At 45.7% G+C, this 14,398-nt stretch overlaps 1 protein-coding gene across 4 annotated transcripts in view; it reads left to right on the top strand.

Moving 5' to 3' along the window:
- The first annotated feature begins 5,695 nt into the window (after positions 1-5,695).
- The window catches only part of MINAR1 (membrane integral NOTCH2 associated receptor 1), a 60,251-nt gene continuing 51,548 nt past the window's right edge, over positions 5,696-14,398 (top strand). The window contains exons 1-2 of one of the 4 annotated variants that reach the window (XR_014696857.1): positions 5,696-5,882; positions 14,252-14,369. The gene's annotated coding sequence lies outside the window, so the exon portion shown is untranslated. The remainder of the gene's footprint in view (positions 5,883-14,251; positions 14,370-14,398) is intronic. The other 3 variants (XR_014696858.1, XM_084532384.1, XM_084532385.1) reach the window with 3 other exon arrangements.

Raw genomic sequence — 14,398 nt, forward strand, 5'->3', positions numbered from 1 at the left:
CAGTTTCATTATCATCGTAGTGACAACTGTTTTCCCATCCAACTTTGAATTTACTTTCATTCTTTGGGAACAGGGCAACTGCTGGAGCCCCTCTCCCTTTTTCAAAGATGACATCCTGCAGTTAGGAAGTATTAACAAGGCACTGGGGTAACAGAACAGCTGCACAAAAGGCACATAATCAAATATAATGAATTGTTGGTGAAAAGATCAGCCAATTAATGCTTTCAGCTGCTGCAGCTCAAAAAAAAAAAAAAAAAAAAAAAAAAGGCATATTTCTTCCCCCAAAGGTAGATCGAGCACTGTTATGAATTCCTAAAAGCCTCTTTAGAGAATTTAAATGCACCATCCAGCTTGAAGCTGTGGACTCACGTAGCATTCCAGCAATAATATTTTCCCAGGGATGAACTGTTCCTGAACGGAACAGCCACTGAAGTGCATTTCATATGGGAGGGATTTCGAGTTAGCAGGGGCTTACAGTTATATAAGTAAGGTAAGTATAATCTATCGGAAAGCAAAGTGTTTTGCCGAGAAGCTTGAAAAATCCTGTGAAAATGTTTTCAAATTTTGAGTACAAACCCAGTATTTTTCGCTTGCTTTTATTATCTAGTTAGAGGTGCAGTGTGAAGGAAGAATAAGACATTGAAGGAAGTAAGTTGTATTTTTTTTTGTGGTTTGGCTCAAAGGAGAAATATTGCCATGTTTTGTTTCATTCATGTAAAAAAATAAAGCCAACCTTTTTGACTGAAATGGCCTTCTGAGCAAAATCTCATTTCACTTAGCTCCGTGCACATGTTCAGTGTTTTGGGAAAGAATAGAGGCATGGTTTTCAAGATGAGCCATGATCTTGGATGCCTTTATGGTATAATGTTTAACTAGAGGTCCTTCAAATGGACTGTGGTTTCCTTGCTGTCGCCAGAAAGCCTTCTTTTAGGATTTTTCATTTGAGTATAAGATATTTGACTAGAAAATACATTGAAGATTTGTCTGTTATTCCCTAATAATGAAGAAACAACAAAAATTTCCATTGCTCCATTATGCAACAAAATTGCAGTGGGCTGAAATTGTGACCACCTCTGTGATTGTAGTGCCTGCAGCCTTCCTGCCAGAGGTGTGAGTTGGTGACAAACAAATAGGATGGGCTGGAAGAAAAGATGCAGGGACCTGGAAGTTGCCTCCTACTGGTGGCATGTTGCCAAAAAAGTAAGGGGGAACATTTGAGCTAAAGCTGCTGGAGACTCAGAGACCTTCTGGGCAGGATGCTAAGGAGGGCAGGGAGCTGCAGGACTTTTTCTTTTTGGGAGCAAATGCCTTTTATGCAATCCTTTCAGACCCCCTCTTGGCTTCAGTGCTCTCCCCATCACAGTGTGGCTGATTATTTGTGCTAATGTCCTCACCTCTGGTGAACAATATTGCCGCTATATTTAATATGAGTGAGGGTTATTACAGTATTATCTGGAAGGAGCCATGCCCATTATAGGTTGCTGTGTATCTCAAAGCTAGTTTTAATTAAAGCTGCCGATAACTTTTGAGGTCTTCTGGAGTGGAAGCAGAGGACCAAGGTGCTCAGGTGGTTTCACTTGATTGTACAACTAATTATTAGAAGGGAAGAACTGGGTTCACTGGCAGCTAAACCCTGCAGTTCCTATGCTGGCTGTGAGTCCATCAGAGCCTGGCCAGGCTGGGCTTCCCAACACATGGGTGTTTTTGGGACCAGGACACTATCGTCCACAGAAGATGTTCCTCCACTCCACATCCTCATCTTGACCTTATGAGCCAAAAATATCTGTGTTTGGTCAAACATCCTGCGAGTCAGAAAAAAAGAACTGGCTTTTCAGCAGTTGCTCACTCTGGATTAAACACAGGGTTTTCCTTCTCTGAGCAGTGCAGGATGTGTCCCCAACACCTGTGTGGTGTTGGTGTGAAGGATGCGATGGGGAGAGCCCAGCATGGCCCCGAGCTCCAGGAGATGATGTCCCAGGAGATGGGGATGTCACATCTCCTGCTCTGCCACTGAATGTGGCAACATGGGGTTGTGCCTCCCCTTACCTGCAGAGAATAGAAAAGAGCCTCACAAGTGCAATATTAAAAGACTGAAATGAACATGCAATTAGAGATCAGAGAAGCCTTCTTACAGGAAAGTGCTAATTAATCCAATCAGAAGTGCCTGCGTCTGTCTTTTCCTGTGCACATCAGAGTTCAAGCTTTTGATAGTCACAGTGAACTTTGAAAATCCATTTTTACCCAGTACCTGATGGTTGGTATAAGCCATGTGTTTGATCTCACAATGGGTTTTCTCTATTCACCTTGGCCTCCCAGGCACCAGTACACTTAATATTGTAATCACTACCTGCAGGAGAAAATCATCCCAGATTTACTCTCGTGGGAGATTTAGTCTCGGATTTGCAGCCTGTCCCTTTTCTCAGGGTGTACAGGCAGTCCTGCAGTATTGTGTGATGTGAATAGGCTGGAACAACACCAAGTCATCCATCCCATTGCTGCAATGATATGATTAGAGGCCTCTGTAAGCAGCCCTGTGTATACTTTGGCTTTATTTTGATACCTAATCAGTTCACATTGAATCAGAATTAGCACCATAATACAAGGGAAAAGACAGCATATTTGTCTGGGAAAATACAGGCAGGCAATGATGGTATGTGTGAGTGATATTCCTTCTTAATGGTGCCATGAAACCATTTTTTCTCAGTCTGGAACTTCAGTCTTGTTTTCCTTAATAGCCAGTTCTTTCACTCTGTTCTCCTTCTTCAGCCTTAAAGTTATTTACAAGGTACTTCTAAAAGTGGGTGATTTAGGCTGCTCTAATGCTTGGTTTGTTTTTGTCTCATCAAATTGCCTGCTGACCTGCAAGCAGCGGCCAAATCAGACTGAAATTAAAAAGGTGGTGGAATATGCCCCAGTCTCTCCTCAATCAATACCAGCCTAAATTACTGCAAACCTGGAGCCATGGTGCATGTAATACATCATTTTGTAACCCCATAAATTGCTTTTAGCCAGTCTCTTCTGATTTCTTTTTAATGGCCTTTCAGCTAAGATCAAGTGTAGCATCAGTTTCACATCAGCTGTGTACCCTACCCAGGGACTGCCTTGTGTTGGCACTGGGATGACCTCAGCCAAATTGTTGTGACTCCTCGATGCTAGTCATTTCTGAGCTGCCCCGAGATGCCTCCCCGTGGTGAACTGCACTCAAAGAGGCCACAGCTGCCTGCAAATCCTGCCCTTGTTTATCTCCTTTTAAAATAAGAAGGAAGAGAGGTGAAGAGGAGGTGGCTGCGGCCTCCAGTGAGCGCAGCGGGGCTGCAGGGCCCTGAGCAGGGCCTTGCTCCTTGGCCATCCCTTTGCTTGCACGGAGCTGTATGAGATGTGGAGAGCAGGGGCCGAGCCTGTCCTCCTCCTGAGGTGGCCTGAGGATTGTGTGGGGATGGAAGGTCCTCATCATCTTCTCGCTGGGCTGCTCTGATCCCAAAACCTGCTGCAAATGTGGCCCCAACCCGCCTTCAGAGCAGGCAGCTCTGCAGCTCAGCTACAGCCATGGTGGGCACTGGGAGAGCGACTCAATCCCCTCCACTGATCCTCCACCTAGGATGCCAAGTCTTCTGTAAAATAAAGTGTATTCCACCCAGGCTGGTTTCATGGGAGTTATCAAGGGCCCACAGAATAAGAAATTGCATCGCCTTCATGTTATGCAAGTCCCACTGTGGTAGGCCTTCTGGGCCATGGCTGGCTGGGAAGAGAAATCAGCTGGAGGCCTGCTGCTCCCCCTGTCCAAACATTAATTGAAAAAAAAAAAAAATGTTTTCCTCTAATTTAAGAGACATTTCTCTCAGACTTAACCCGAGGGCTGGAGGTCAGATTTGCATATCAGAAATATCAAACACCCTCTCCTTCTGCCAAAACACAGCCCCTTTAAAAAATACTTAATTGGAAAAACGTGCCTGTTATCAGAGGACAGAAATGCAAATGCCCTATTTCAAGCTGGCATTTTAGAATGAAATTTTCTGTTTTGGTTTGTTTCTAGTTTTCCCATGGGAAATGCCAACATTTTTCTACTGGAACCGAGGGCTCCATTCAAATGACTTTAGTTAGGAAGAAAATTAATTTTCCTCTTGGGACAGTCACAGCATCAATCTCAAAGGAAAGAAAATGCTTCTGATGCTCCAGGAGAAAGCACTGTGTTTTCCCTTGTGTGGCAATGCCCAATGCCCCCTTTACTGCTCAGTCCCTGAACCAGCTGCTTATGCCCTTGCACATAAAATAAAAGTGCACAGGGCAGCGGGTGGTTTTGGGGACACATGTGGGAGCTGTGGCAGAGCAGTTCTGGGTTGCTCTTTGCCCTCTCCACCACCATCTCTGGCCACTTGTGGTTATACCTGGGCACCCACAGAGGTCCCAGGAATGAACTTTTGCAAATGACCATTTTGTGGAGAGCCATGAAGATTTTGTACATCAGCTGCATGAACTAACACTGGGCTATAGGACTGAGAACTGAGGCACTGGAGTCACCCAGCCCTTGATGTTGCTTTGAATTAACGAACCCACTAAGTTGCTCTTCTCTTAGGGACAGATGCTGCTTCCCTGACCCCTGTGGAATAACATTTGCTCCACAAAGAGCAGCCTGGACATCAGCAGGACTACCTGGGGAATAACTGCTCTCCTGGTCTTTATTTTAAAAAGAAAATCAGATGGTACCACAGGGCATCCCAAAGACTCAGAAAGCAGCACAGCAGCTTAATGGGGCCACAGGGTGGCATCCCACAGGGTTCCTGGGATGGGGCCAGAGGTCTGGGTAGGGTGTACCCGCTCTGGATGAGAGAGCTGCCTAAATGCTTTGCAGCTCCGCAGATTCTCAACAGGGAGCCTTAAAGCTCCTCAGATCTTCTGTAATGAAATAACGTGCACATCCAGCTTCAAAACCTGTGCTGTAGGTAGGCAATCCCCAATTATGTGAGACTGCAGTGTTTTAAACTTTCTGTTAATAATAATAAAAAAAACCCTCTTAATTAATAGAGTCTGTAATAGCGACACTGGCATAACAGACCAAAATTTGACAAGAGGAATTACCTCAGCAGAATCGTAATAATGAACTTTTGTGCAGATCACAATACTGATAGGCATAATGCACTGCATCTGGTTTCAATTTGCTTTTTTGACCTTTTGTTGAAAATGAATTTTAATAGGCAATTGACTTAAATAATTGGTATGTGTTTGAATCAATCCTGGAACGTGATGGCTAAGTGGTTAAAATAATTGAGGTGTATGAAAGGGTTTTTAAAGATTTTTAGATTCATATCAGAATGATGGGGTTACAGAGCTCGGCTCCATGGCTGCAATATGACTAAAGCACTGTCTTTTTCCATCCCTTGGGCATTACTACCATTTTACCTCCCAAAGTCTTCCCAGCAGTATTGCAGGGTGGGTGTTTCTTCTCTTTGCCAGCTCTGGGAGTCTGAATTAAAGATCTTTAACTCCTTGGAAATTACAGCATGTTGTTGCACACCTCAGTTATTACCAACCCATCCTATCTGTAGCAAGGTCTGTTCTCCTTTTCACACAGCTCAAAGGAGCTGTGACAAGAGCTACATTTTGTGAAAGCACCTGAGCTGTCAGGCTGACCAATCCTGCAAAGCACAGAGATCAAAGTCTGCTTGTGGAACCCCGTAGGAGGCTGGGGTAGGACCTTCCAGGTGGGGATGAGGAGCTTTTCGTGGTGCATTGAATCCAGACCACCTGGAAAGCATTTAGGGCCATGAGTTTATAAAAGGCTCTTCCCCAGCTCAAAGTGAGGCTGTTGGTCTGCAGGATGAAGAGTTTCTGTAGAGGAGAGGGTGGTTGGAGGGGAAGAGGAGCTGCTCAGAGCGTGGATTAAGGTCAGTGGGTATCTGCTCTGCTTTTTTTCTTGAACAGCAGCTTTGCTTTGGGGTTCAGTCTCAGTGTGGGATGCTGAGGAGCAGGAAAGGACTTATATTTTGGCAAACCAAGTAAGAAAACAGAACTATTGGAGTATGCCATAGCAATCTGCTCCTTCAGGGCGCTCATTTGGGTGTAAGCTCTTGCAGTTCAGGCAGCTTTTAGCAGAGCTGCTCCAGCTGGTGCCAGAGAAGTCCACTGTTGACCTGGGTTTGCAGTAAACACCCAGGAGGCACTTAAAGATGTGAAATGCAATTTTGGTTCCACTAGAATGTGGCAATGTACTTCTGTGTCCTGGCACAATTTCTCTTCTGATATGTGCTTGCCCTAGGGACAGAGGAGGCTGAGCTGGTTAAGCTGCCCTGCTCGTTAGGGTGAGCAGAAAGGGAAGGGCAATAGTCTTTAGTTGTTGTGCTCCAAAAAATGCCTGCTCCTTTTCTTTCTCTGGCTGCAGAGAGATGACGCTGAGATGTATGAGAATGTGTTTTAACTGATCAGGAAAGCTTAGAATAAAAAAAAAAGTAGCAACCACATAATGTCTTGAGCTATTGGTTAATACTAGGCAATTAAGCCACCCCAAGACTTCCTGGTGGATTTGAGGGCAGGTCAGATGGGCTGGCTAACCTGGTACAGGGGTAGCCAAGGGAAGGGTCAGGGTGTTACTGGGGACCCCAGGCTTTGCAGTGAGTGATGCTGATGTGCTCAAGATCAGCATGGAGAAACCCTGTGCTCCTGAAGTGCATCCTCTGGTGAGGAGAGGAGCCTTCCTGGCCAAGGAGGCACCTTGCAGTGCTTTGCTCCATGCAGACCAGCATCATTCAAGCATGGTTTTGCTGTGTGGTGTTCAGCTAAATTTAAGATCTATTTAGGAAGAGTTGTCCCTATTTTTAGCCCAGCTCGGTTCCTCAATCTGCTTTTCTGTGCAGCTGCACATGCAGCTGTACTGGGGTGATGGAGGGAGCAGTGCAGGGCTGAGGACCAGGGATGGATCAGGAGGGTATCCTGTGCCTAATTCACCCCTGGGTGGGGGCTCTGAGCTCCCTGGGGTTTGAAGTGGGGGGAAAGGGTAAGAAACTTGGTCTCTGTTCTTGGTATGGCCCTGGGAAGGAGGAAGCTGCTGTGGTCATGCTCTGCCATGCCTGGCACCAGCATCTTGGCTCAGCTCAGGCTGGGTGAGGCTCAGTCCCACCCTGAAATCCTGGGAAACCAGTGCTTTGAGTGTAGGATGATGCCATGGTGCTCTCATCCAGCTCCCCTACAAGGAGGTGTAAACCTGGAGCACAGCTCCTGTCTTGGCTGAACATGCAGCAAGCTGAATTTGGGTGGCATCTGGCTCCAAACATGACTTCCCTCTTCTCACCTGCTCCTAGCCTCAGAGCTGCACTCCCAACAGTAGATTGAGCAATGACAACAACATCCTTGCCTGTATTTTAGCAAATACTTCATGCTTTTAAGGCTTTTTACCTTATTAAACCAAGCAGGCAGGAGCTGAAGGGCTGCTGAGGAGAAACCTGTTTTGTACAGGTTTTTTAAAAGTTGCAAATTCCATAGGTTAGAAAACATTTTTTGCTATATTTGCTCTCAGAATGGAGTGGCTGCCAGCTCAAACATTTTTGTGGTGCTTCTGTAAATAAGGCTCACAGGTAAGACTGATACAGCAATCTATCATCATGCCAAGTGGCTGCTCCACTCTGTGCCTGCAATTTGATCCCAGTGTTGAGTAACTTCTCCAATGTGTAGGGTGAGTAGTCACAGCTTGTTTTCCTAGGGTATCCCTTCTCTAGAAAGGTAACCCAAATCTTTCAATCAAAGCATATTTCTGCTTAATTACTGTGTGCCACGAGCCTTTCAGTGGCCACATTTCCCAGATGTGATAAAGATGAGTGTGGCAGTGGGCAGCAGGTGGATCTGACACTGATAGAAAGGCATGTGGGAAACAAATTTACCCTTTTTTCTTTAAGTAAGTGGGCATCCTCAGCGGTGTATCTGTCATAGCGCTGCTGCGATAGTCTCTCTTCAACAGTCTAAAATCTGTTAGGGTTTGGGGGTGATGGGGTAGAAAAAGGAAAAATGTCTTGGCACTGTTGAGCAGGCTGGGAGACCTCATCCTGGGGTGGCATTGGCAGTGTGGGGGAGCCATCTCCTGTGGGCATCAGAAAGCAGCCACTGCACTTATACACACATCGTGGTGCTCAGGTGAGTGTTGGCCACCTACTGGGAGCTGCAGCTTTCAGGCCTTTTGCATTTCTCCAGGCAGAATTGGTTGAACTGCTGTGTCAAGGTAATTTTTATAAAACGCTTTCTGCAGCTATACATTATGTACTCAAACCGTTCCCCAGCGCTCAAGCAGTGCCTGGAGGAACAGTGCCTTCTGGAGACATCATTTCATTCCAATGTCTTCTGGAAAGTTCATTGCTGCCTTGACAAAATTCAGTTTTTATTAAAAATGATTAATGTCTAGAAATTTAATCAATGCGTATTCACGCGGCAGCAGCTTTACTATAATAGTTTGATTTTAAACAGCTTGTGTCCTGATGCGTGAGGTGCATTATATTATTTGACAGCAGTGACATTTATATTTGTAATTACTAAATGGTGACAATCCATTGGAAAGCCTGCCCCACTTGAGGGAGCAAAATGGATGTGAACGCGCGGCACCAAGAAGCACAAAAGTCACAATACATCAGCGGATCCTGAGATTAAAAAGCAGGGAATGACAGTCTCCTCCCAACAAAAGCACAGGTGCCTTCCCAAATAAATTGCTGAGTTCTAATTATTTCTTTTGTGTTTGTGAAATATTCTCCTCCTGCTTGTTGCCTGACACCGTTACCTCTATCCTAACACAGGAAGACCCTGAAAGCAGAAATGTAGTGTGCAGGAGTCATGGGCCTCTTGGGGTTTCATTACTGAATGCTGAAAAATTGGGTGAGTCAAGCTGGGATAGAGATCCCAAACTTGATATAAATCTTGAATTGGTCAGGGAAGATGTTTGGAGCTGCTGTTTTTAAAGCACCAAGATGTAGGATAAACTTATCAGCTGATGCAAGCTATTTTGGAAGTGGCTTTAGCCTATTAACGCTTTGCAGATACAATCCCTTCCCTGCCAGAGGAAGCTCAGTATTTATCCAAGTACCTGAAAAACTGGGGTAGTAGGGAAAGGAGATATCCTCAGGCCTGCTGGTAATTAATAGGGCTTATCTCCTAGTTAAGAAAGAGCTGTGGGATGAGAGTTGCTACCCAGATTGTGCAGATATAGTAATCACACAGTTTTAAATGAAATTCATAACTTGGATGGCTTACGTCATCTGCTCAGGTGCCTGGTGACACTGGGCTGAGTTTGTCCTTGAGGTCTGTCTCCTTCTTGCACCTGTAAGATCTCTCAGGGCACTTTCCATGTTCTGGTTGGGGCTCTGGCCTGTCCACGCTGCAACCAAGGGGAGGACAAGACCTTGTGGGGTGTGCTTAATGAGCAGAAAACCCCTGAAGAACTGCTCCTGTAGAAAACCTAATATTTATTTCCTTTCTCTTTAGCCCTCCAGCCGCTCCTGAGGTGGTGCCCAGCTGTGGGGTTGAGCACCTGGCTTTGGTGTGAGAGGCACACACAGGAATGGGTTTTGCCAGATGTGCAGCAGTGTCTTGGCCAGGCTCTTCCATGTCAGACATTAATTATTAGGGCAAAACACAAGTATTATCCTCATTTCACTGTGGGGTCTGACAGGGTGGTCTTCAGAGCTGGTGGGGGTCAGCTGTGAGAAATTGGGATATGGACAGCCTGTCTCCTGGCTGGAGCAAGCCCAGGGTCTAAAGATAGAAGGTATCTGGGATGCTGAGGTCCTACACAGAAAACAGAGCACTGGGACTAGGGATTAGTGAGCCCCTCCGGCCTCTGGGACTCAGGCACAGCTAGGTCAGAGGCTTTATTCTTAATTAAATCTTTCATTACGTTAATCCAACAATGGCAAAAGCAGAACAAGGCTTATGATATCCTGCTTTGTTTAAATAAAAATGCCATCAAAAATGTGACCTATTTGTTATCCTGCGTTGGGCTCTTCAGAGGAGAGCAGAAACCATCTTTTAGATGAGACCGAAGTTTTCCTCCCCAAGAGTTTTCCTAGTTTTTTTAATCAAACTTTGCTTTCAGGAATGATCTATAAACTCTACAAGTATTTATGTAAAAAGAGGTTCATAATTCAAAATGAAGAAATGAAATATTTAGGTAAGATTAATCCTGAAGGCATCATTGCTTCAGCTGTGTAATCATTCATCTTATGTCATGGGCATATTTGTTTGGCTACTAACTTTTCTTTTGAAAAGTCTTGTTCCAGGGCAGCTTAAAATATTAAAGCGGGTGCAATGGGAACAAGTTTTGGATAGAAAAGGATAACAGTATGGGGATGGAAGCTGATAGCCTTTAATCCAAAGGTAAACTGGCATAATCTGGCACAGGAACAAAAACAATTAAAATTGCCCTGTTTTGAGAGCAGTCTCCGACCATATGTGCCTACTCCATGCAGCTCTATGGGTTGCTGTCTGCGATGTCCCTTGGGGAGGCAGCAGGATGCTGCAGTCACATCATCCTGCCTGGGGGAGATGCTCGGGTGGTTCCTTTCATCTTGGGGTAGACAAAAGCTGCTGGGACTAAAACTGCCCAAATGGCTCCTTTGCTGCAAAAAAATACTGTTCTGGGGGTAGCGTGGTGGAAGAAACACAAATACTTTCTGTATGACCCCAGAGACGGGTGTCCTGACTTAGAGCTAGATGTCCTGTGGCTGCATATGTCTCAGGACCAATTATTCCAGAAGCTGCTCCAGGTGAAGTTCATCTTGACTTACCATTAAGGCAAACACTGGCTTTCTACTGCCTGTGGTCCCCCCAAAGCTGAAAACCTAACTACAAGACAGCTGCTTCTGGTGCCAGTTGGGGAAAACCCACCTCAAAAACAAGGGGTGTGGGGTCTGCTTTAGATGCAGTGCTGCTGACTTGCTCCATGCCTTCCCTTCATTGCGTGGTGGGTCCCTCCATCCCAGGGGTGACCCCGTGCTCCTGTGCTCTTTGGGTTTGGGGCCACCACGAAGCCCTCCTTGCTGTGTGGCTGCTAACACCTGCAAAGCATTGCTGTGCACTTCTGCCTGTGATGCTGTTGTGCCACGGTGAATTGCGGCCAGGTTCGTTAAATGAAATTGAATCTCGAATGTCCCGAGGCTGAGAGATATTTTGCTTACTTGTCTATAGTATTTCCAGACCTTAAGCCTGATTGCTGTTGTGGCAACCTTGAACTTTTGCTGTTTCTCATCTCGCAGCTAAAATGATTCAGTCTGGCAGGAGGCTGGTAAGGCACTGAGCTGCTTATGAATGCATAGCTTGTATCAATAAGGAAAATTAAATAATTCCTCAAAACCACACAACATGTCAGTTTTGCCACAACGTAGTGTGCTGTTCACTTTTTGGTTGACTTTTTGTAGCTGAAGTTTTCTTAAGATGCATTGTGGAAGTGATACCCTGCCCCATTTGGGGGTTATGACACATGGGCTGAGCAGGGAGGCTGGCAGGGATTAGTCCTCCAAGAGAGAGGTCCCGTGAGTCCTGCTGGCAGGCTGATAAGGAGTAGAAAAGATTTAGTGAGAAACTTGGTGTGAAACCTGTGTGTCAGGCAGGTGGAGCCACATGGATCTCCCAGGTGTTGATTCCCACCTTGGGGCAATCATAACTCAAGACAGGGCTTCAAAAGAGCAGGGACATGGGGCTCACAGGGATCAGCTGCAGCACTGAGCTCAGAAACTGTTCAATAAATCTCTACTCCAGAAGAAGTGCAGAGCATCCATCATGTCCCTGCAGGCTTGGGGAGTAAAGTACAGAAGGTCTTGGTCATGCAAGCTGTAGCACGAGCTGCCCTGTCTGCGTGGGTCAGCTGTGCTGCTTGGAAGTCTGTGAGCTTCTCAGGAATCAACTTTTGCATTTGAGCAGGGGAGAGGACCAAAACATTTCTCTTTGTGGTATTGATCACTTGCCACGGTCCTGCAGTGAATTGGAGAGGGCTGGGAATACAACAGTAACATCAGATATCCCATTTCTTCTCCAGACAAAGTGTGCTCAAGTGTGTGACATGGGAATGTTCCCCTTGTTGATTGTGGTCTGGCTAGTTAAGTGCTAGTTAAGACTAGCAAAACAAAACAAAAAACAAAAAAAAGGAAGCCTGGCAAGTGCTTGTTACACATCCCAGCCCTTTTCCAGGCCCTTTGGGCTGAGGAAGCTAGGTAGATCCCAAGGATGCTGGCTTTCCTCACCTAAACACCCTGTAGTGCTTGTGCAGTTGCCTGTAGTCTATGTGAGGTCCTCTAAATGCAGGTAGGATTAATTGTGACCATTTCAGTTTGATTTGTCTTTATTCTGTGATTGCTACTGCCACAGAAAATGTGAGCTTCGTGACTTGAATTTACATAAATTTACAGGTATCTGCCCCAGGACCTTCTCAAGTTTTAGCCTTTGGGATTATGGCAGTTGAAGCACCCTAAATTTTCTCTTCCCTACCTTGTCTTGCATGCTCTCATCTCCTCAGCATTGTGGTGCCACCTCCTGCTTCTCCAGAAGCCTGGACGTGAGGTGTAAATAGCTGGGCTTTACTGTATTCAGAGCAACCTAGAAGGAAAGCAGAGGTCCTGTGAAATAGCAGAGCTGTTACTGCTGTTGGGATCCATCAGGGCAACCTGTGGTAATGAGGCTGCTGCCTGATGGTGATGAAGTTGTTCGAGGGTGGCTGGATGGTTTTGTGCCCATTTGAACAGTGAAGTTGCTCAGAGCATGAAAGCAAATGAGCTCTCAGGTGCTGTGCTTCTGATTTATCATTAGCAAAGAGCATCCCGGTGTCAGTCCCACAGGGGAGGTGGCTGAGACCAGTTGGCCGTATTTACAGCCTGTGCCACTCTGCAGCGAGCCTGACCTCTGCTCTGTAGCAAAACCTTCTTGTGATTCAGGGTTGTGCTGGAGTGGAGATAAATTAAAGGCCTGAGGGTTTTATCAGACTAAGTATGAATGATAAAATTGTGCTGGCATTCCTGCAGTTGTATAATTTAACATAAGGTTCATTTAGTTTGATCATGCCCCTGAATTTTTAATTTTTCAATGCTAGATTTATTTCCCTCCTTCCTTTTCTTGAAAAACTTGTAACTGTTTCATGGAGATATTCTGACAGATACGAACAGCTTTGCGGATGTTACTGGGGCTCTTGGTGCCACAGAAGTTGCTGTCTGGGGGTCAGGGGTAAAGCAAAGGAGCTGAAGGCTTGTGAGCATCTTGGCTTGGGAAGGGACCCCAGCCCTGCTCAGGGGACTTGCAAGCAAGGTGCTGCTGCTGGGGTGTGCTCAGACCACCTCTGGGGAAAGGTGGGCATCAGAGGAGCAGTGAGATGATGTTATTGAAGCAGGAGCAAATTAGGTGCAGAGCAGGCAGCTACTGGCTGTGCCTGTGCATTACGAACTCTGCAAGATTTGTCCCTCTCCTCCCATAGGAAAGCTCTTCCAGCCTTGCTTCTTCTAAGGCTTAAGCACTTAACTAACCAAAGAGTTTACTCAGGAAATCATATGCAAAGTTCCCCTGGTGCTTACATGTTTTATTGTCTTATGTTGCCAGAGGAGACAGGCATCACTTCAGATCATGGGACTCAATGCAAAACCAGGCAGGGCCTGATGTTAATCTCCCTGACCTAGTCACAGACAACTTGAACCCCAGTCTTTCATTTACAAACCCAAGTGAGATATTTTAATCTCCTGTTGAGAGATTAGCTAAACATCCATGCATTTTTGTAACCGTTCTGTCTTGAATTTGGGATGCCTGGCCCTGTCCTGATTTTCAGGTTCCCTACTGCTGTCTGAGCAGTGACACTAATCTCCAGCTTCTCCTGGGCAGATCTTCTGTAATAATTACAGAAACTCATTAGTCTCTCTGGTGGCCCGTCACATCATCGGCTTGTTCTCCTACCAACAAACACACAAAGGTTGTTGTTTTCCTGGGGGCTATCTGCTAGACTCTCGTCAACTATAATTCACAGGAAAAAATAATTTCTATCTCCTCCTGTCCGTGGTGCTTTCCCTGAAATGAAGACATACTGGTTTCAGGATCTTTGCAACTTACAGCCCCTGTATTTCTGAGAGGTATCTCTGCAGCTGAGAGGGTGAAGGATATCAGGTTAAATTTGGTATTGTCCAACAATTCTGTTGGCTTAATAGCTAATCAAAGCAGCCGTGTTAATGTTGTCTGGCTGCCCTGCATAGTAAGAAATGGATGGGTTAGTTTACAGATGATGCTTCTGTACTGATGTTTTTTTCACTTGCAGGGTCTGTAGGAAAAACCCAGAGGAAGAGTCTGGAGGGAAGGCTGCTGTGGGTTTCCAGCATCTTTGCTTGGTTTGGAAAACATCTGATTACCCGACAAGGGAATTTGATGGCATCAAGGTGGATCTGGGTTTTACTGCTGTTAACTA

This window comes from Aythya ferina (genome assembly GCF_964211825.1).
Source record: "Aythya ferina genome assembly, chromosome: 11".
NCBI classification, from domain to species: domain Eukaryota; kingdom Metazoa; phylum Chordata; class Aves; order Anseriformes; family Anatidae; genus Aythya; species Aythya ferina.